The sequence below is a fragment of the Ooceraea biroi genome, chromosome 12 (genome assembly GCF_003672135.1).
Source record: "Ooceraea biroi isolate clonal line C1 chromosome 12, Obir_v5.4, whole genome shotgun sequence".
Classification (NCBI taxonomy): domain Eukaryota; kingdom Metazoa; phylum Arthropoda; class Insecta; order Hymenoptera; family Formicidae; genus Ooceraea; species Ooceraea biroi.
Genome location: NC_039517.1, coordinates 6,642,503 through 6,663,451, shown reverse-complemented (window position 1 = coordinate 6,663,451; position 20,949 = coordinate 6,642,503). Strand labels below are relative to the sequence as shown.

Here is a 20,949-nt window from a genome sequence, read left to right as displayed (position 1 = left end):
ATTTTTCGGTCTGATTACTGATTAATCAAGTAATTAAAATTATTACGTTCTGATTGCTGATTAATCAAGTAACAAAAATATTTTATACTATAATTACTGATTAATCGAATAATTAAAAAATTTTTCACTTTGATTACTGATTACTGGAGTAATTGAAAAATTTTTTATTTTGATTACTGATTAATCGAGTAATTGAGAAATTGTTCTTTTTGATTACTGATTAGATAAGCAATTGAAAAATTGCTTATCTTGATTACTGATTAATCAATTAATAATAAATTTCTCGAAGTTGATTACTGATTATCAAAATAATTGTTAATCAAAGCTGAAAATATTACTGAAAATATCGTTGATGCCGATCCCTGGTGCAGACGTGATTCTAGATTAATGTATTGGTGAAGCTTGATCCTTGCATCGCGTATGCAATCGTATTGTGCGAAACGAGAAATTACAGAGCAATTTATCATAGTTCAATATAGATTATCGAAAGACGGCGGAACATTTGCAGTGATCCGCTTCGATAATGTATCGAACGGTAAACAAGTTGGCCGAGCTTAACGCGCGGCCAATATAACAATAATTTGTCAGTATTTCGCGTACGTTTCTTAAGCGGGCTGCGCCGTCGAACGACTATTGAGATTAATCGATCGCAACGGAGCAGCGATCCTCCACTCGGATGCGGTTACCAACAAATTAAAACGAACGATGTAACACAACTAACTCTGTATTTTTTTCAGATTTTAGATAACGTCAGTTTTTTATGTGAGACAAAGTGTGAGCCAAAGTAATCGAGTATTAACCGCAGAATTCATTTCGCTCGTAACTCCTGCGACATTAACGCGGGACAGAACTAACAAATTTGCATATCACAAACGAGCAAACACGTGGTCGAGAACGGATGGTGCTTTAATTCGCAGAGCCTGAGCGAACATTCGACCCGTGTGCCGTGCTAGGCAGAGTTTTGTTATAATGGTAAGTGATACACACGTCTACATACACATACACATATACCTGTGCATCGTGCACTTTATAAAATTTGTTTTCCGCTGCATCCGGAATCCGGATATAAAATTCGTTTCCATAGCGCGGCGCGCATATAAAATTTCATTTATTAAACCGCGCTCCGCGTTCTTTACGTAACGCGATATTCATAATGGATACCGTACGTACTGGCGCGTGTAATCCACGTAAGCGGCGTGTAAGCCGTAATACCAGGAGACTTCTCCGAGTCGACAATTTCCGCCATGGTCAGCGGCAGTGTCTTACGAATTCTCGTAGGCTCCGCTCCAGCTGGAGCTTGTCGAACCGATGGAAATTTCCGCGCGAGACTCATCACGTCCTAAAAGATTTATGCCCGTTATACTCCTGAGTTCCCGATCGCTCAGCAGCACTTGTCATTTATGTAAATTCCCAAGGGGAGAATTACGGAGCTCTCCTCATTAATCAACGTTTCCTGTTGCATTTGAGAGATCGAGAGAAGACCCGTGCGCGCACTTTCTACCTGGACTACCTAGACGCGATCTAATTTATTTATTTCTCGCGTTTTGGAGCGCATTGACACACTACGTGCCATGTAATTCATGTATGAATGCCACAGATCTTTTCATTAAAATTTCTCGTGTATGTTGGTGCTATTTTCTTAAGAAACCATGCTATTCAATAAGAAATGACGCTATTTTAGTTCGATCTAACGTGGAGAGTCTTACAATCCAAACGAACAAAATTATGGAAAAAGCTCGCGTGATCCCTGAGGGAAATTTTAAAAATTAGCTCACCGCAATGCGTTTCTTGCAGCGCAAGGAGAAATCATCTCTCTCTTCGAGCAATCTTTGATCCTGCGAGGAAAGACGCATGTGCACCGTTACGTATGATTCTCTTGCCTGTATACGTGCGTCGCTGAATGTCTCGCACGAGTGGTATTGAAAATTATCTGTGAAATCAGTCGTGTCATGCAAATCAGTGACGCAACGTGGATCCTCAATATATTTCGCGCGCGAAAGAGAAAATGTATCTATGCAAACCGGTTCGTTGCGGATCGTGGATCAAAGGTGCCTTAGAAGATTCTGCGAATCTATTGACTCTCGTAACAGGGATCAAGCCAAGCATGAGACGCGATCCGGAAATTTTCCGCCCGAGATAATGTAATTGTCGTCATAATCGCGCGCCTCGTAAATGTCATCTCGGTCTGGCGACGTATGCGCCGATGCGCGGGGTGCAATTAAAACGGTATTGCGTTCATTCGCATGATTTAAAACGGCGTGCCGTTCGCGGCACGTTCTGAATAAAGACTTCCTCACTCTCGCAACTGAAAATTAAGTCCGAGTCCGTCGAGAATGCTTTTATGTAACATAGTGGCGTTCGCTATGTCGTGGAGTATAGGACGGCCCTCGAAGCGACGATTGAAGTAGCCGCGCTATTTTTACGAAACTGGTATTTTTACCATTTTATTTTTTGCCAGAGCGTCGCGATGTTCAGCGTTTCTTCATAATGACCTCGATCTCAATTTTTGGTTTGATTGTCGCGCGAAAGTGACGCGTGAAAAACGATCGGTATTTCGGTATCGTGTGACAAAATTCGAAAAACGGCGAGGGAGAGAGAGAGGGAGAGGGAAGCTCATTCGCGCGTAAATCCGATTCGGGATTAACACGGTGGAAAACAAAGAGCGAATAATGCACTCCGATTCCCGAGAGGAAACCTCTCGCGGCTCTCGCCCTTGAAGCGCGCGTTTAAGGGTTCACCCGCTGGCTTTCCTTCCGGCTGATTCACTGGTTAATCAGAGCGACCGCGGAATTCCGCCGTGAATTTCACTACTTGGCTCTCCGGCGTCTTATCTCGTTTGCTGGCAGAAACGGCCGCTCCGCTCGCCGCTAATGGCCTAGTAGCGTAGGTGATTAATCGGTTCTCTTCGTTGTTTCCACTGATCGCAATTATCCGATCGTAAATTATGCAAGAAATTTCGCCCTGCGCTCACAACAGTGCAGCTGTGAAGGAAAGCGCAAAATTTCGCGTGGATCGAAATCGTTCTTGCTTCGCCGCGAGAGAATCTTCAGTGTCGCGAAAGGTATCGTCGCTTTTCCACCGCTGCTGATTTCCATTAATCGGCGAGTGGATCGATTTATAAGAATCCGACAAAGGTCTCTCGTGTTTTATGACAAAGCATCGGCCGCAGCAATTGGCATTGATTAATCGGCGAATTAAATGCGGAAACGCATGGTTGCGTACAAAGAAAACTCATTTTTATGTCTACTCTTACCAGGCTGTCTAGGAAACTCCTTTGTCACGTCAACTGTTCTTGAAGTTATATAATCGTATGAGAGACGTTTGATAAAAATTACCGTATCAAGAAGCTGAGACACCGGTAGCGCGCGTGTCTAGACGCGCGCAAAAGGAAAAAGGAAAGACTATGGCTATACTTAGCTGGCCATGAATAACCGCTCGAGCACGAACCGACCTTGTACCATAAAGACAACGACGACGACGACGGTAATCGGCGAACGTACAAAGCGCGCCGGATTTGTCTCGCAAAACGCGCGGCCCTTCGGCATAACGTGAGGACCTTCCGTTTCCCTTGGCGTAAAGGGTTTTCCAGCGGAAATAGCAGTTAAGCGAGGCAAAATGTACCTCTCTCTCTTTCTCTCTGGTGGTTGGCCGTCGTGCGGATTTAACGCGACCACGTGGAAAGCTCACGTGCGTCAGCGGTTTTCCGTATCTCCGGCCTGGCTCGTGTTTTCCACCGCGCTCGATTAAGCGCCCGCGTTCTCTCGTTCGGAACTGCTGTGGGCGAATAATTAGTGGTAACCGGCGCAAGAGGGTGAGAGGGATCACGGGGGAGGAGAAGGCATTGGTTGCCTCGTTATTAGCGTAGAGAGCTTCATAAGGGCAATAAAGTGGCTTCATCGACGATTCGGCAATTTTGGGACAATATTTTGTGCATCGCGCTATAGTCACCCCCTCGGTGAATTCCCTCCGCACTTCCGTGTTGGGTTGCGAGTATAAATGATTGCGTCGGATCTCGATATCAATTGGCTTCGTTATTGGAGTGCCTCGTGAAAGCGACAAAGTAGCACCGATAAAGTAGCGACGTCGCTTTTTATCACGGACGATCTGCGGAAAGGGTATTCCGGATGCCTGCCAGTCTTGGTCAGAGTCCCGCCATTGTATCGCGTTGCGACCGAATGATTATCAGCACCGGAAAGTCACGTCTGATTTATCCACGTGATACGCGATAGCCGCGATAAAATTGCATTTTCCCTTTTTTTCTTTCGCGTGCCGCCGTTGCGTACTTCGGCAAGTATGCCGAGAAGTGTTTTCCACGCTCGCGAATTAATAAGATAGACGTCGATCTCTATTTGGTTGAATCAATCATCGTGTAATTTCGCTGGAAGCGCGGAAGACAAAACGCAGCTTAAGTTAGACTCGATTTCGAACCAATGATTTGAAATCAATCGGTTTATCAATTCTCCGCGAAGAAGAAGCTCCTCGAGCGACGTCTCGTCGCCACTAATTTGATCTAAATGCTTGCTCGGCGAAGCATCGTGATCCTATATTATGCATTAAGACACTTCAGTGATTGACGATAAATTAAAGCATAAACTCAAGTGCAAATTCGAGCGCGTGTATCGCATCGCGTGTCAGAATTGAAGCAAGGAGTCTAGAAAGCTTATTGTTCAAGCTGATTAAAGAAGGTCGAGTTTGAAGCTATCGACCACGTGTAGATACGTATCTCCTCGTTAAGCCAAGTACCTCAATGGTACATATACAGGGTGAGGCACCTAAAACAGGCCACCTGAATATCTCGACTGTTATTGGTGATAGAAAAAAATGTGTCAGACCAAACTTGCATGGTTTCGAGGGACACATAATTTGTTCTAAATAGTTTTTTATTAGCTGGACGCGTAGAGGTCATATGAAGGTCAACTTCGTTTTTTTAAATGGTATGATATGTTTTTTTACGTACCATCTAGTAGAGCGTTTGAAGATGCGCACATTGATCTACGGGTCAAAATCATTCAAGGTCACTGAAGGCTAAAATTTCTAAGTGCTAGAACTTTTTCATTTCTGAGTTTACGGTATTTTCAATAGCAGAGAACTCTAGGCAATATAAAAAATATAGATATCAACAACTCAGAACTTCTCGGAAAAGAAAAAATTTCTAAGGACTAGAACTTTTTCATTTCTGAGTTTACAGTATTTTCAATAGCAGGGATCTCTAGGCAATATAAGAAATATAGATATCAACAACTCAGAACTTCTCGGAAAAGAAAAAATTTCTAAGGACTAGAACTTTTTCATTTCTGAGTTTACAGTATTTTCAATAGCAGGGATCTCTAGGCAATATAAAAAATATAGATATCAACAACTCAGAACTTCTCGGAAAAGAAAAAATTTCTAAGGGCTAGAACTTTTTCATTTCTGAATTTACGGTATTTTCAATAGCAGAGAACTCTAGGCAATATAAAAAATAATGATCTGAGTTTACAGTATTTTTAATAGCAGAGAACTCTAGGCAATATAAAGTAAATTATTTTCCCTTGTAGTTGGCCTTCAGTGACCTTGAATGATTTTGACCCGTAGATCAATGTGCGCATCTTCAAATCCTCTATAGTACGTAAAAAAACATATCATACCATTTAAAAAAACGAAGTTGACCTTCTTATGACCTCTACACGTCCACCTAATAAAACACTATTTAGAACAAATTATGTGTCCCTCGAAACCATGCAAGTTTGGTCTGACACATTTGTTTCTATCACCAATAACAGCCGAGATATTCAGGTGGCTAGTTTTAGGTTCCTCACCCTGTATGTGTGCGTATATATCAGTGCGCTATTTTTGTCAATGCCTCGCGGTGCGTCATGCAGGTGGCCGTCACACAGACGCGAGTGATCGACGTAACAATTTGCATTGTTAATTGCAGATTCGTTAATACGTAGCGTAATAAACTCGGAGTTCGTTATGCGATTAATGCATGATCATAATTGAGATAATTGCGAGCGCCGGGAGAGATGCGCAATATTTCGCGTGTACCGTGCATTTTGTAATTTATCATGACATTTCTGCGACAACCGCAAACGATCCTTCCAAGATCGTTCGCGCAATTATGTTCTCCAGAGAAATAACGCGAGTGCATTACGTATGTCTGTGCATGCACGTGCACCAACAATCTCGCACTTTTTACTGCGATTCTTCCAACTTTTCGTCACTGTGACGAGAAAGAGCGCAGGGAAGGGCCGTACCTTTCAAGAACTTCTAGATAGGAAGAAAGAGAGATGTATACATGCAACTCGTACGAATTTTTTTCGCTCAGAGCGACGACAGTGTGTTTGCGTTTTCGCATCATTCGTTTTCATCTCCTTAATTTTCTTCCGCATTAGTCCGACCAGCGAGAACTTAAACGAGCACGGCACGTCGCCACTCGCGCTTCAAAGGAGAGAGCGAAATGTTCCCATTCTTTCGCGGACAAGCATCCCACTCTCGCAGAACTCGCAGTCTTTTTGTTGCCGCCTGCGTGCTGACGCCTCATCCCCCAAAAGGCACTCTTTATGAATCGTGTCGACGCCCGGTTGCAATTCCTTGTGTAAGGACTCGGCACAAGAAGTTCGCTGCGGGAAAGAAAGATCAGGAGAGCTTGGTGAGCTTGCAAATCAAAATGCGGAACCTGCATCTGGCACTTGCACCGATCCAAGAATCTATTAATTATAATATACCTTGCATTTGTTTGCACAATAGACGCGACAGTTTTAATTTGTCTGACATTATTATTTTGTCGCTTCTTCAGGAACGAAAATGATACATGGAAGCTTTTTATAAATATTCTCTTACACGACAATGACGCGTTGCATCGTCACGAACAAGTTGTAAAAAGGTTTTGTGTTTCGGCACAATGTGGGGCAATATAGGGCAACGTCTCCACCAGCATTCCACGGGCGAACGTTTAATTATCACCTCAGAGATAACAGCTTGCTGTCAGAAGTGACGCGAGTGTTTGCCGACAGTAGTTCTTCTAGTGCAAGAAGATATCGTCTGGCTGACGTTCGTCGGCTCGCGTGTCAGACAATTTAGCTTAGTTCAGTCTGGGCGATATCGTGGAAATTGCTCGCGCGATTCCATGAAAATCCGCAACAATGACGATGAAGAGAGGCCGTGCCACGGCGAAGTCAGTAATCCGAGCCGCGTATCTCACGCGCGATATTTTAATTAAGAACGGTACCGCGGCTGTATATAGCGCACATGGCCATAATTCAGGAATGGCGACTCCCATTTTTATGACGTGCACATCGAGAGCACAGTCGGGCCGTAATTGTATCGCGCAAATTTATGATCGCGCACGCGGCTCCGGATACGTATTTACGGTATAAATACAGGGTGTCCCGGGTTTTAACCGACAAACTGCGGGAGCATATTCTACTAGTGGAAATAAGAAAAAATTCTTATATCGAGTTTGCTTAGAAATGCTTTATTACAGAGTTATAAACCAATATTGAAAAGAAATATCAGATAAGTAACAACGGATTTTTTCACAAAAATAAAAATTATCTACGCAATGATTTAGCGACGCATTTCAAAATGTTGTCCTTGCACATCGATACAAGCTAGACATCGACGTAGTACAGAATTTGTTACGGTACGACATTCCTGAAAATTTTGTTGCATCTCAGTAACTGAATTAGTAATTCGTTGCTTTAAATCTATCTGGTACTCTCCTGTTAGGAAATCTACGTCGATACTCTCGTACGGCAGCTCGTGCATTTCCGTCATAGAATCCGTACACGAAATGAATATCAGTGTATTCCTCATTTGAAAACACTTTTGGCATTCTGATAGTAATTGCTAGTGAACATGAATACACATAACATAAACATCTTCGACCTTCCAAATTCTACACTGTGTTCCGTTGTTACTTATCTCATATTTCTTTTCAATATTGGTTTATAACTTTGTAATAAAGCATTTCTAAGCAAACTCGATATAAGAATTTTTTCTTATTTCCACTAGTAGAATATGCTCCCGCAGTTTGTCGGTTAAAACCCGGGACACCCTGTATATCTATCCGCTTATAAGCCCGTGATAAAAATACAATCCCCGAAAGAACCGCCCGCGTGGTGGACGCACGATCATAAATAATGGTCACCCGCACGTTGGGTACATTGCAATGGATTTCCCCATGTGTGATTCAGAGAGGAGGATATTTCTCCTTCGTCATTCTCTCGTCCCTCTCACAATTGCGCTGTACACTCCGCAGAGAAATTACACGGTAATGAGTTTTATTCATATCGAGGGAGTTAAAGAAACGAATAAACATCTATTTTTGGTGGAAGGCAAATTGAAATTTCTTCGAGCCGAACGGGATTTTCCGATGCGATTTCTCGCGCGGGACCATCGCACAAGCGCGCATTTTGTAAAAAATAAGGGCAACATCGATTCGCTGTTCAGAGTTCCGTTTCATCGCGCGGAAACGCTTATGCCCGCTCGGATGAACATCGGACTGCCACTGACGCCGATACTCGATAAATTCGACGGGATACCGTCCAGTTTCGGGTTCGGGTACCGTTGTATTTAAGGGCACTAAAGTGTCCGCACACGACCGGCGAAACGTCAATCCGCGACTGATTGCGAAACGTTGCGTATATCGTCGGCAGGATCCTTCATTACGCCGTGTTTGATTTGGATTCAACGGTTACTTGCCTCCGCAGACACGGCTCGTCGTGTTTGCTCGTCAGCTTTGCAGAAAATATGAGGCGCGCACGCGAGATTCCCGACAGATCGTGGATTGCGTGTGTCGACGTGTGCGAATAGCTTTAATTATATACTATAAGCTGATGACACTCCGCGCGACATGTTATTACATTCTGCAACCAATTCTTCGCATCGTGCATTGACTGTTCACGACAATTGTACCACAAAAGCGTCATCCCCTAAACCTTTGATCTATAGTATCGTATTAAAAAAACCATACGGTATCACAATCAGCTCGTAATTACCATTGTATGTACGAGAATCGCATGATACCAAGTTTCAATCGATTTATCGGCGAATCCGAGCCACGAATGCGTTGAAAATACATGAGCGTCGATGTTACATCAAATGTACGTGCTGAGACACAAAATACCGGGCTGAAATATAAAGTGTACGCTCGTGTGTCACAGATAGAACGTTAACAAAGTGAGTTCGTTCGTTCGTTTGTTCCGATCAGTCGCTCCACCATACCGGTGCATACAATGATAAATCATCCGCTCGAGAGTATCGTTCTCGGGCCGGATTGTTCTCAAGCGGATCGCACATCGGCGATACGTACGCGCGCGATCGTAATTCCTAACGCTAAAGGTTCTTTATTCTACGATCGGCGCGGCCTCCGCTCGCTCTTTCCGCGCTGGATGCGAGTCGACCGTGAAACGAGCTTAACGAGATAAAAATCATGCCGCGCCATCGTCGCTCTCTTTCTCTCTCTCGCGATGAAAATATCAAGAGAAAATATTAAAACCGTAAATTTTCTCGCGTCTCGATGCACCTTGAATATCGACGGCCGCTTTATTCCTGACCAGCGATCCGATTTCCCTCCAACGATCTGCTCTCGACAGGTTCACTCCCTTTTCGTGCGTGGATGGGCAATAATCGCGAGATCGAAGGGACCACGACAATCCGATGTACCTGGACAAGCATGGGCGTAATTAGATCTGGCGCAACGATGTGCCTTCATCATCGACAACCGTGATTTTGCGATTCATCGTCGCGCTTAAATAACAGGCGCGGTGTACCGATACGGATCACGTGTTCGCGATGATAATAGCGTAAGCTGACTTGATGAATTTTTTATTTTTTGCATTAACGAGGTATGGCTGGTATCTCCAAGTGTCCAAGGATAAATTTCTGGCGACGCCGTTGCTTGTGAGCGCACGAAACGGAGATGAGTACGTCGCGCAGGTTGCAATTATATCGAGGATGAGGCGACCATGTCATTAAAAATTATTAAAGAAAGAAACGCCACGCTCTGCACGATGCTTTCGTGCGGTTCGTTTTTCAAATTTACTCGAGCGCGCCTGACGCGATGTTTTTTGAAGCAGCAGAATTAATTAATAAACCGCATGTATTTACGGAAAGCGAGTTATCGGTTTTCTTTTTTCACCTTGTACGTATGTATTTGTATTGTTTAATTAGATCAGCATTATTTACTTCGTCACTCGTAATCACACTTTCGCGCAAAGTTATCAAGCGGCACGACTTGCGTAATGCGTAGTAAGCGTCTGATAAGATACCGTTATTCCACCGTTATTAACTCTAGCTGAATTATTATAATCGAAGATAAGTAGAGCTCTTAAGGGGGGAGCCTGCTTTAGAACGCTGAAAATAAGGTATATTTTACGAATTGTTTTTGGAGAAACTATACAGCGGATCATTATAAAACTTTGATGCATTTATTAGTACATGTTTAAAGATAAAAAAAATTATTTTTTTATTTGAATATATCGCTTGTAGAGGTCGTCCTGGAGAAATCTTAGTGCAGCCGCGTCGCCGGCATTGCAAATTGGTGAGCATTCTCCTGCCTCCAAATTTCGTCTAAACTGAAAAATTGAAATATCTTCTCGTTATTTATGAATTCCCATCGTCGATGAACCAAAGAGAGAAGAAAAAAGTTGAAAAGTGCCAAAATGGTGGAGCTTAGAACACAAAAGTACGATTTTTAGGCAAAGTTGTTGAACTTTTTCATGCAAAAGTAATTGTTTAACTTAATGTTTTTATGAATATTAAAGGTTCATCGACGATGGGAATTCATAAATAACGAGAAAATATTTCAATTTTTCAGTTTGGATGAAATTTGGAGGCAGGAGAATGCTCACCAATTTACAATGCCGGCTGCACTAAGATGCCTCCAGGACGACCTCTACAGGCGATATATTTAAATAAAAAAATAATTTTTTTATCTTTAAACATGTACTAATAAATGCATCAAAGTTTTATAATGATCCGCTGTATAGTTTCTCCGAAAAAATTCGTAAAATTATACCTTATTTTCAACGTTCTAAAGCAGGCTCCCCCCTTAATGCTTGCTTTTCCCTCAAACGCAGAGAATGATTGAAGAATCGATACGGAGTTATTTCAGCGGAGAAGCGGAAGGAACAGCCATTAAGATCGTGGATTCCTTCGGTACTCGCGGAACGTTTCAATAACGGATTAAGCTAAAGGAGATCCTGATTATTTATGCCGATAATGCCGATCATTTGAGCGGATAATTTGCTATGCTCGTGCGTTTGCCGTTTCGATTAGTTCCACGCAATTTCATGGACCCACTCCGACCGTTTCGGGGCTCGATGTCGGGTCCACTCAAATATAGTATATTATATTATTTCGACGGTGCACGTACTTGCACGTGGCTCCACCATCTCTCTCCCAGATCGCTTCAAAGGTCTCTTTGTCACCCATGCAACTGTTAACGGGACGCAATTGCGCCACCAGATTATATTGCGCCACTCGATTATTGTGGCGAATCTAGAGGAGGCTCCGTTTCCAATTCTCCGTCCGTGACCGTCCTTTGTCGTTCGAAATTCTCTGTCGCCGCGTGCATCCGGAACTCAGGTACTCGCATTACGCTATCCACTTCGTAGTTATAATTACCGATTGGAGTTGAGTTGAACATTGAGCTGCGTTAAGATCGCCGACGCAGATATGTAGATACAGCGTTTCGTGGAGAGTTATGCTTCGCCAAAATTGTTATTGTCGCTTAAAAACAGATGTGTCAAATATTTATAATTAAAGTTACGTCAGCTCCAAGCATCTCAACATGAATGTAATTTAATGCATATCATCGAGACTCGATCTCACCTTCCTGAAGGCAAAGCTTTGTGCGTCGTTGGTTTATTGTCGAACGATCCACGTGGTCGTGTAAAACAATACGCGCGGAAATTCCGGCACTCGTCGTTATCGTTATTTATCAGCGGCGTATATTTCAGGCATATTTCATCATATGAGTTATCAGGAACCGCTCGGTCGATTGCCCCGGATTTTAATTCAATTTTGTGGCACTCGTTTTCGGAGGATCCGGATCTTTGCTGATTCGAGTGACATCGATATGCGCGTGGTGTCGCGTCGTTTGCGGGTGACAGCAACGGCAGGTCTGTCGCTGACAAATCACTTGGCGCGCTCGGAAATGCAAGTTCACCCGCTCGCATAATATTACACGATAATCCTGACAACCGACGATACGATAAGCCGAACGGTGCACAAGTGCACCGAAAGTGAAACACGCGCGGTTTAATTAATTATGCTCGGTCACATATTGGGTCATTAAGTATGAAACTTTACAAATAGAACATAAACTTTTGCATTTTTTTGCACATGGACATGATTTATTTTCAATCGAAGTATACGCCCATGTTATCTACACACTTCTGCCATTTTAGTGGTAGTTGGTCTATGCCTCTACTATAGAAGCCAGGAGTACGGGAATCGATGAAGTCGCGGAAGGCTGTTTCGACTGCCTGTTGAGAATTGAAGAATTTTCCCACCAACAAGTTGTCCAAATTCCGGAAGAAGTGATAGTCGGTAGGTGATAGATCTGGTGAATATGGTGGATGACGGAGAGTTTCCAATTCCAACTCCCGTAGCTTTGCCACGGTCAGTCGTGCAGTGTGCGGTCGAGCATTATCATGCAACAGGATTGGCATTGACCGATTGACCAATTTCGGTTGTTTAATAGCAAGTTGTTGCATCATTTCGTCCAGTTGCTTGCAATATACTTCAGCCGTTATCGATGTACCAGGTTTCATAAAGTTGTAGTAGATAACACCTGACCTGGACCACCAAACAGTCACCATAAGCTTCTTCTGTGTAATGTTGGGTTTCGCGTGATGTCTCGGTGGTTCATCAGCGTTCAACCACTGATGTGAGCGTTTACGATTGTCGTAGAGTATCCACTTTTCATCGCAGGTCACAATTCGATTAAAAAAAGATTCATTTTTGTGACGGGAAAGCAAAGAAAGGGAAGCCTCTAGACGTTGCGCCTGCTGCGCATCGGTCAATTCGTGCGGGACCCATTTGTCCAACTTCTTTATCTTACCAATTGCAGCTAAATGAACCAATATGGTGGGTATGGAAACATTGAATATCGATGCCAATTCACGTGTACTTTGAGATGGATCGGACTCTACTACGGCTCTCAAGTGATCATTATCCACCTTCGTCTTTGGTCTTCCACGTGGCTCATTAGCGAGGCTGAAATCTCCATCTCTGAAGTTTTTGAACCAATTGCCCACCGTTGCTTTAGTAGTTGAACCTTCACCAAATACAGCGTTGATATTACGAGCTGTCTCCGAGACTGTGGTTCCACGGCGGAACTCATATTCATAAATCACACGAATTTTGGACTTTTCCATAGTTCTATAAAAAAGAATCCACCAATAAAACTAATGAAGATATTTGAACAAACAAATATGACATTTGAAGAGCCAACATACATCTATCACACTAACCTAACCTGATACTGACGTCTGGCGCCAAATTTGAGATAACAAATGTTAAAGATGGCGCTTTTACATTTGTAAAGTTTCATACTTAATGACCCAATATGACGAATATTAGGGCGACATTTACAAATTCGCGTTACTTTAAGCGAATAAAAAAAAGGCGCCTCTCGGTCCGTAGTTGGGCAGACGTAACCGCGATCTCGCGATGCGATTGCGTGAATCAGTTCGTCCGCCAGCTGTTCCACGCAACAAGTGATACGCGGGTTTCGGGTTTCGGGTGATGATCGAGAAAAATATGGAACAAACGTGCCTCCCGTCGTGACAATGTGCGGTAACCGCATTTCCCACAACGATCGACGTGACGTACACTGTCCGATGTCGATCCGAAAAATGTAACGGAACGATTGTGTCCCACGAAACGGCTCGAAAATAATAACGTCCGCAATGTTCCCAAAAAAGAGGAAGCCTGAAAAAGCGCGGAGGAAGTGGGTCACCCTGTCGATTTGGGCGGACCGGATCTGTCCGGTCGTGTGCGTCTTGTGTGCAGTTGCAGCTGTTGCTGCTGAGGCCTCTCTCTCCCTCTCTCCCTCTGTCTCTGTCGCTACGTCGTACACAGCATATCGCGGGAATAATCAATGCTTCCGTTTTGCGTCCAACGAACGCGACACCGTCATCGCTCTATCCGTCTGTCTGAAACTCGAACGGGTCTTGACGCGGCGCTTATCTCATCAGCGATCGTCGTGATTCCGAAAATTGAAGGCTGATTGACGAAACAGCTGTATCCAGAGTGTACCTCGTCGCCGTACCTCATCTGATTCCGCCGCAACATCGACGCGGATTGAGGACGACCGATGCGACGTCGCGACGCCGACGCCGAAACCTCGACCTTCAGGCTGTACTGGTTACGACCGGTTCAACGCTGAATCGTTTCGGTTCGGCTCTACGTGGACGGATGACGTAGACGATGGTCTCACGATCACGATATAGAAGGGACCGAGACGTCGTCATCGTCATCATTGCGTAAGCGTTGCCGACGTCCGGGCGTCGCGGCGTCGTTCGTGGGTCGCAGAAGATCGCGGTACGCGAGAAAATCGTCGACCGGAAACATCGTGTGGCCCGACGCCGCTTCATGATCATCCTCGGAGTGGGCATCGCTGATAGATGTTGCCGCAAAGTCAGCTCGATCGAGTTCGAGTCGGTATTCTCGTTAGGGAAGCTTTTCTCGCCGCTTCCGAAGTGAAAATTTATTTGGTTTCTGATTCGGTTATTTTTTGGCTTTGCGCTCCGCGAATTTCGAGGTCAAGTGCACATCAGCTGGCAAGGGAAAATCTGTGAGACTGTGAGTGCAGACACAAACACGAAACGATTATCGTATGTTGCAACACGTGTATTAATTGCGAGTAATTCTGCAATAAAAATGTGCGACGAGCAAGCGCGTCGATGAAAAGTCGACAATACGTTATACACGCACAACGATCGATGACTCATTATTACTGCTTCGATCTAATTGTTTGTCTGGTCGGTGAGATTGTTTATAATATGTATTTCTCGTAATTCGAGTCTCTTCGAAGTAATTGGAGAGAGCTCTTCAGAGAATTCTAGAGAATTAATGGAAAACTGATAATTATGAGAAACGATAGCATTTGCTGTTTCAAGATTCATGTGGAACATAAATAGATTTAAAATTTGAGATATTTTTTTATGATCTCGCATATGCGATGAATTTTTTATGCTGTTATGCGATGAATCTTTTATGTTGTTACAAATCATCGATGGAAAGTGGAATTGGACGGTGGTATTATTTTTTCGCAAGCGAGCCGTTATGAAGAGAAATGCGATTAATGTTGATATTATACTCGAGATCAAATAACGGTATCATGTTTGCAAAATGAGTGCTTTAAACCGTGATATCGCAAATGTCGTATTCAATTCGGTGAACGTTCTCCTTTAAAGAACTCGTATTGCTCTTTTCCCTTGAATTCTTTTGCGACGTTCTCTCGCGAAATTCTCGTACTCCCTGTAATTTACACGACGCGCAAAGAGAGAAAACGAACGTTCGCAAACAGTCCGTGCCTCTCGAAGGTAACGGACGTGATTAAATTAATGTAATGCCAGGAGGGGAACGGGGAAACTTATTCGATTACCGGACCATTCGGCCTTTTCAGAAATTACTCGAGGGATTTAATTTGGTAAATACGCGACAAATTCATCAGTTAATTTCATTGCTAGCCGGATGTTCTCCCGGCTAGTTCAAAAGCTTTCGGCAATATTTAATTGCAGCTGCAAGGGCAGACTACTCGTCCGCATGTACGTGCGGAGACTTGGCGATATTTTCCTTCTGTCACTTCATTGTAAAAATGGTTCTCACGCTGCCCGGCATTTTTCCATGACGAAATCGCACGAGGAAAAGACAGATTAAGCGGAAGTCATGGTTAATTCTATCGTGCAAAGTTCCCCACATGCGATCGACAATTTCAGCATTCAGGGAAATTTTCCGCTTGAGATATGAGGCAAGATCGTGCGTTGCTTTCGTTGTTAATTATCGCTGCATTCCTGCCATAATCAACGCATTTGTAAGAGATAATAAGGGGAGAGATTCTTCTCTCCTATCTCACTTCTGATTAGTTGTAGAAGATTGAAGGAACACGTACGTAGATAGAAACGCTTTATTGGAGAATAATCTTAACAAAGGTATCAGGATCTAAACAAAGGTATCGGGATGACTCGCGATAAGTGCATTGCACAAGGGCGACTCCACGGGTATCTTACCACGAGTGGCTCACGAGTGATTCACGAGTGAGTGTCCGTTCGAACACGTCGCTTTTATACGCTTGCAAACAAAGAATCATCGCCACGATGGACCACCCTGTGACCATATCGTCATTTGATCACAGGAGCGCCGCTAAATAAACCATCGCTCGCTTAAAGATATCAACTCGCATGCTGATGGCACCGTCGAGACGGCTCGGCCTATAAATGATAAAATCGGACATTTTTGTCCTACACATTACACGCGCAATTAAATTCTACTGCTCGATAAATATGCAGAACTTGATCTTTTAAGAGAGTAGACATGAATCCTCCGCGATTACCCCTAATGTCGCAATAAATCGTATTGTCGAGATTGTAGATAGCGAAACACTGTGTCGCGTCGCGCGTATTTATTATACAAGAATCACTCATGTACAACCGAGAGATCTCTAGACATTAGTGAATTGGAACTCGCAGCAGATCACGAAATTATTCAACTCCGCGAGCAAATCACGCGAAAACAATTGAGTAACATCTTGCTACTCAATTCATCCCACGAACAAGGATATCCTCATGGCGTATTTTCCTAAAGATCTCTTCATTTTCTCGCGTTCATTGATAAAGTACACACGCATACGTCTCCTTTCAAACTACGCGGCTTTGATCAGCTTCGATTATTCGCCGCAGAAACCGCGAATTACGGTGTTGCACGAATCTTTCGTCGCACGTGACGCACGCTTAGCCGTAAAGTCGATCATCGTGTGGTGAGGAAATCTTGCCCCATCTAAAGCGATCGCACCTGTATGAATGCCGCGGCACTGTCTTATCTACGCCGGTCTCCCGCGGCTATAAAAGACACGCGTCTCCATACGGAACTCTTGATAATTCGTGCCTACTAATCGGACGCGCCGCGTCGCAACGCGACGTTCCTCCTCGCGCACTCTCGTATCGCATCGCATCGTAAGGGCGTTCTCCTTAGGGAAACCAGTGCACGTATCTCATCGGAGCATCGCGGCGATTCACGTGTGTCTTCCCTTAATCCTGCTCGAGTGCAGACACGTGTGTCCCTTGAGGAGGACGTGACGATAGGGACGAAGGACCGGACGTTCGCCACCGGAGGTTCCTCGTAGGGCGCAAAGTGTGGTGACCGGCGTGTGGTAGTGGTGATCGCTGGAGGGACGCTTATGACGGAGCCCAGGCGAAACCCATCGTCAAGCACGTTTCTTCAAATAAATTACGGATATCGATTGCTCGCGGTAGAGAAGAGGAGGTGAGTTCTCTCTGTGAATTCGCTCAGCAGCTCCAGCTGCTGCGTGGACAAAATGCCGTGGACACTCGGCGTTGATTAGATTGGACCGAATAGCCCGGCTCCGATCAGCGATCGGTCGAAATATTTTCGAAATCTACCTGCGGAAGCTGGGATCCGGATAGGAAATACCGTGGCGCTTATGAACGAGAACGCGGGATGCCTTTTTCGAATGAACGCGTTCGCTCGCACGTCCGTTCGTCCGTTCAAAGGTACTGAATGGATCACCGAAGGGTCGCTTAGGTTGGCATATGATCGAATTTGGATCCCGCGGATCTCGTGGTTATCACCGATGCCTGTATCGAGGTAATCACGATGTTTCCGTTGGATTGATTCACGCGACTGGAATCGCTAATTTGTAATTTCGGGGCGAAGAAGGGTGGCGAATCCTCCTCCACTTCGCGATACGTGTGATGTCTTTTATCTGTCGTAGTCGTGAGTTTAATTGTCTCGATCAGTTTGTACGATCATCTGCATCTACTTTCGAAACTCGAAATGCATATTGTTGCATAATTCTTTTCCTTTCTTTTCTCGGTGCTTAGACCGATCGTAATTCGACGGAGCATCAAAGGCCATAGCCGGATAAGCATACTAAAAGTGCCCCCGGCGAGTTTTGGAACGACACTTGGACTGTTATTTTGTCATTATAACAAAAACATTTTCTCAAAATTTCAGTCCTTTAATTGTATTATTTCTCGAGTTATTGAAAAAAATGCGATTTTCAGTTTTTATTTTTTTCTTCCATAGATATTATAGATGGACTTCTGTCGATTTTTTTTTAAAGACTTATTAATATAAGACATAAAAAAAACTTTTTTCATAGTTCCCGATTTAAAACTCCATTTACAAAAAAAATAATAAAATTAAAAGTAACTTTTCCGAAGTGTTCTCTTCGAGGTACAATCACTAAACTTTCACAGAAAACTCTTCTCTTTTATGAAATTGTTCTCAAATTTTTTCAATTTTTTCAAGTTGGTGCAACATCATGAAAAAAAATAAAAATCAATTTTTTCCTTTTATTTTTGCAGTAAAATAGAAATTTATTTACTTCTCTCAATACAAATATAGTTATAATTATACAAACAAGATTCTAGAAAGAATTTTTATACAAAAATCATAATTTTTATCGAATGTGATCAACAAATTAATTTTTTATCAGTCTTTATCAATATCTTCAGTAATTACTACGGTGCTACCCTGTATCGTAAACAGATGGCTCAAAATTTCAGCTGGTCTTATTATTTTTGCTAAATATCTCGCATAAGATAAGTAATATACAGCTAGGGTGTATTACTAAAGGTGTTACAAGCTTATATTTTTAAAACTAGATGAAGTATGAAATTTTTGTTTTCCAGCAAATATTTGGTATCGAAAATAACATCATATGATGAAGTTAGTTTTTTCCTAGGTGGAGTGGGTAAAGTCACATCAAGGACATTTTGATTTTATAACTGTCGACGTGTAACAGGACAGATGAAATAGGAAATCGAGAACGGCATCAAAGACCAATGTCCACTTACGGGCTGTGTAATCTACGCAGTCACGTTAAATCGGTTACCTTTGATATCCCTCGCGTTGCATGCGCTGCATCGTGCGCGCGGCATATAAATTATGTTCGACTCCCAGCATCGCTTCATAAAGTCAAGAGCCGCATTACCGCTGATTGAGGACCGAGTCCTCGCTATTCGCAAATTCGCGCTATGCAATCGATCCACACTATTATTAAGATTGTTTACCATTACCCGCCGATGTATCCGATGCTCTCGGTAAATCATGAACTTTCGTGATCAGCCGTTCGTGCGCCCGGAGAGCATTTTTCTCCTCTTCTCGTCGCGCAATAAACCGCGGCTCTATTGCCAGCCGACCCGAATCGATCTATTTTTACCGTGTCGCTTCTTCGGATGGAAAAATTGATGCTCCTTTAACCGTCCACTGCCAAGTTTTTCGACGAAATTTTCAATTGAATTCCCTTGACACACAGCACTCTTTTCCCCTGCTTCCCTTGGTGGAGGCAAATCGAGCCGTGTAATAAGCATGAAACAAGAGATAGACAGCTAATAAATAATGCATTCTATACTTCTCGCTTTAATCTTTATCTACGGAGCATACCACGTTGTATGTAACGCGCGCATCAATCCTCAATTGAAATCAACATCGATGTACGTTGTGAAAGAGAAATTCATGCCACGCGATTTCCGTGTATCGCGTGTATCGCGTATTTCAAGAGTGCATTGATAACGGCACGTCAAATATTTGCGGCCGGTAAAAACAGCAAGATCATCGATCCCGGCTTGATTGTGAAATATTACCGAGACGCAGATAACGTTACGTTGCGTTCGAACCCGCGAGTTATCGAGAGCGAGCGCGATTTCGCAAATCAATAAATAAATTTCTCCATTCGGCGGCAGTCGTGCAACAAAAATTCCCGGTCCACGTCCATAATCTGGATCAATTATTTACCGTTGCGAAACGCTCTCGGTGAACATCGTGTCATTAACCCGGCGATTTTAGTTTTCCTTTTTTTCTTGTTATAACTTTCGTTTCTCCTTGTTAATTAATCACGGTTGCATCAATATGCGCATTCCAAGATTGTGGCCGCTTTCGGTTACGGCTCCGTCGTAAAATTTCGATAAAGACAGATAACGCATGGAATCAACATAGAATGACTTTCAGAAAACTGATAGTGTCTCTCTGGAATTGTCATTATCTTTTCTGTTGTGTCAACAGTGTTTTATTGTTGTGACTCAACAGATCAGTATTGTCTGTATTGTCATTTTGTTCTTTTTGCAAGTTGTGTTATAACAAAAGTCATGTGGAATTCTGGATTATTGAATAATTGAAGTTTATAGGAAGCCTTGAGAAGTATCAAGCAAAAGAGATAAATCAATTGAAGCAATAAAGAAGCAAAAACACATTTTACATATTTATCAATCGGACTACAATTCTGTTAAACAAATACGCAGATCACTTTGCATGATTGATTTCCTCTGTTATATAAACATTTCAATTAATATCAGTGAATCACGATCGTAATCTTGTTAATCGTATCTCTCGTCCGGTAACACAACTGTACAAAATTGCGCTAATTAAGATACTGATCAAGCGGATTAATCGCCAAAAGCACGAGGCTACAAATAAGCACATATTCAACGCATTGAACGCTCTCTCTCTCTCTCTCTCTCTCTCTCTCTTTCTCTAGTGTCATTGTGGAAATTCTTTAAATTTTTATGAAAGAAAAGTTTAATTTATTCTTTAGGAATTTCTTTTATACCTTTGTTGCTTTACATTTTTTTCGTTATTCATTGTAACCGTAATAGCAGAGCGAGTTGTATATAGAAATACGTTTTTGCAAAATACAATTGGCAACTACAATTCATGAGTCATTTTCGAACTGCATGACAATAAGAAATTTCAGAAAAGCGTAATAGTAACAAT

The 20,949-nt window shown here is 43.0% G+C and overlaps 1 protein-coding gene across 2 annotated transcripts in view; it reads left to right on the top strand.

The window, feature by feature from the left end:
* The window catches only part of LOC105284153 (multidrug resistance protein homolog 49), a 56,689-nt gene that overhangs the window by 9,584 nt on the left and 26,156 nt on the right, over positions 1-20,949 (top strand). For both annotated transcript variants that reach the window (XM_011347459.3, XM_011347458.3), the window contains exon 4: positions 738-972. The gene's annotated coding sequence lies outside the window, so the exon portion shown is untranslated. The remainder of the gene's footprint in view (positions 1-737; positions 973-20,949) is intronic.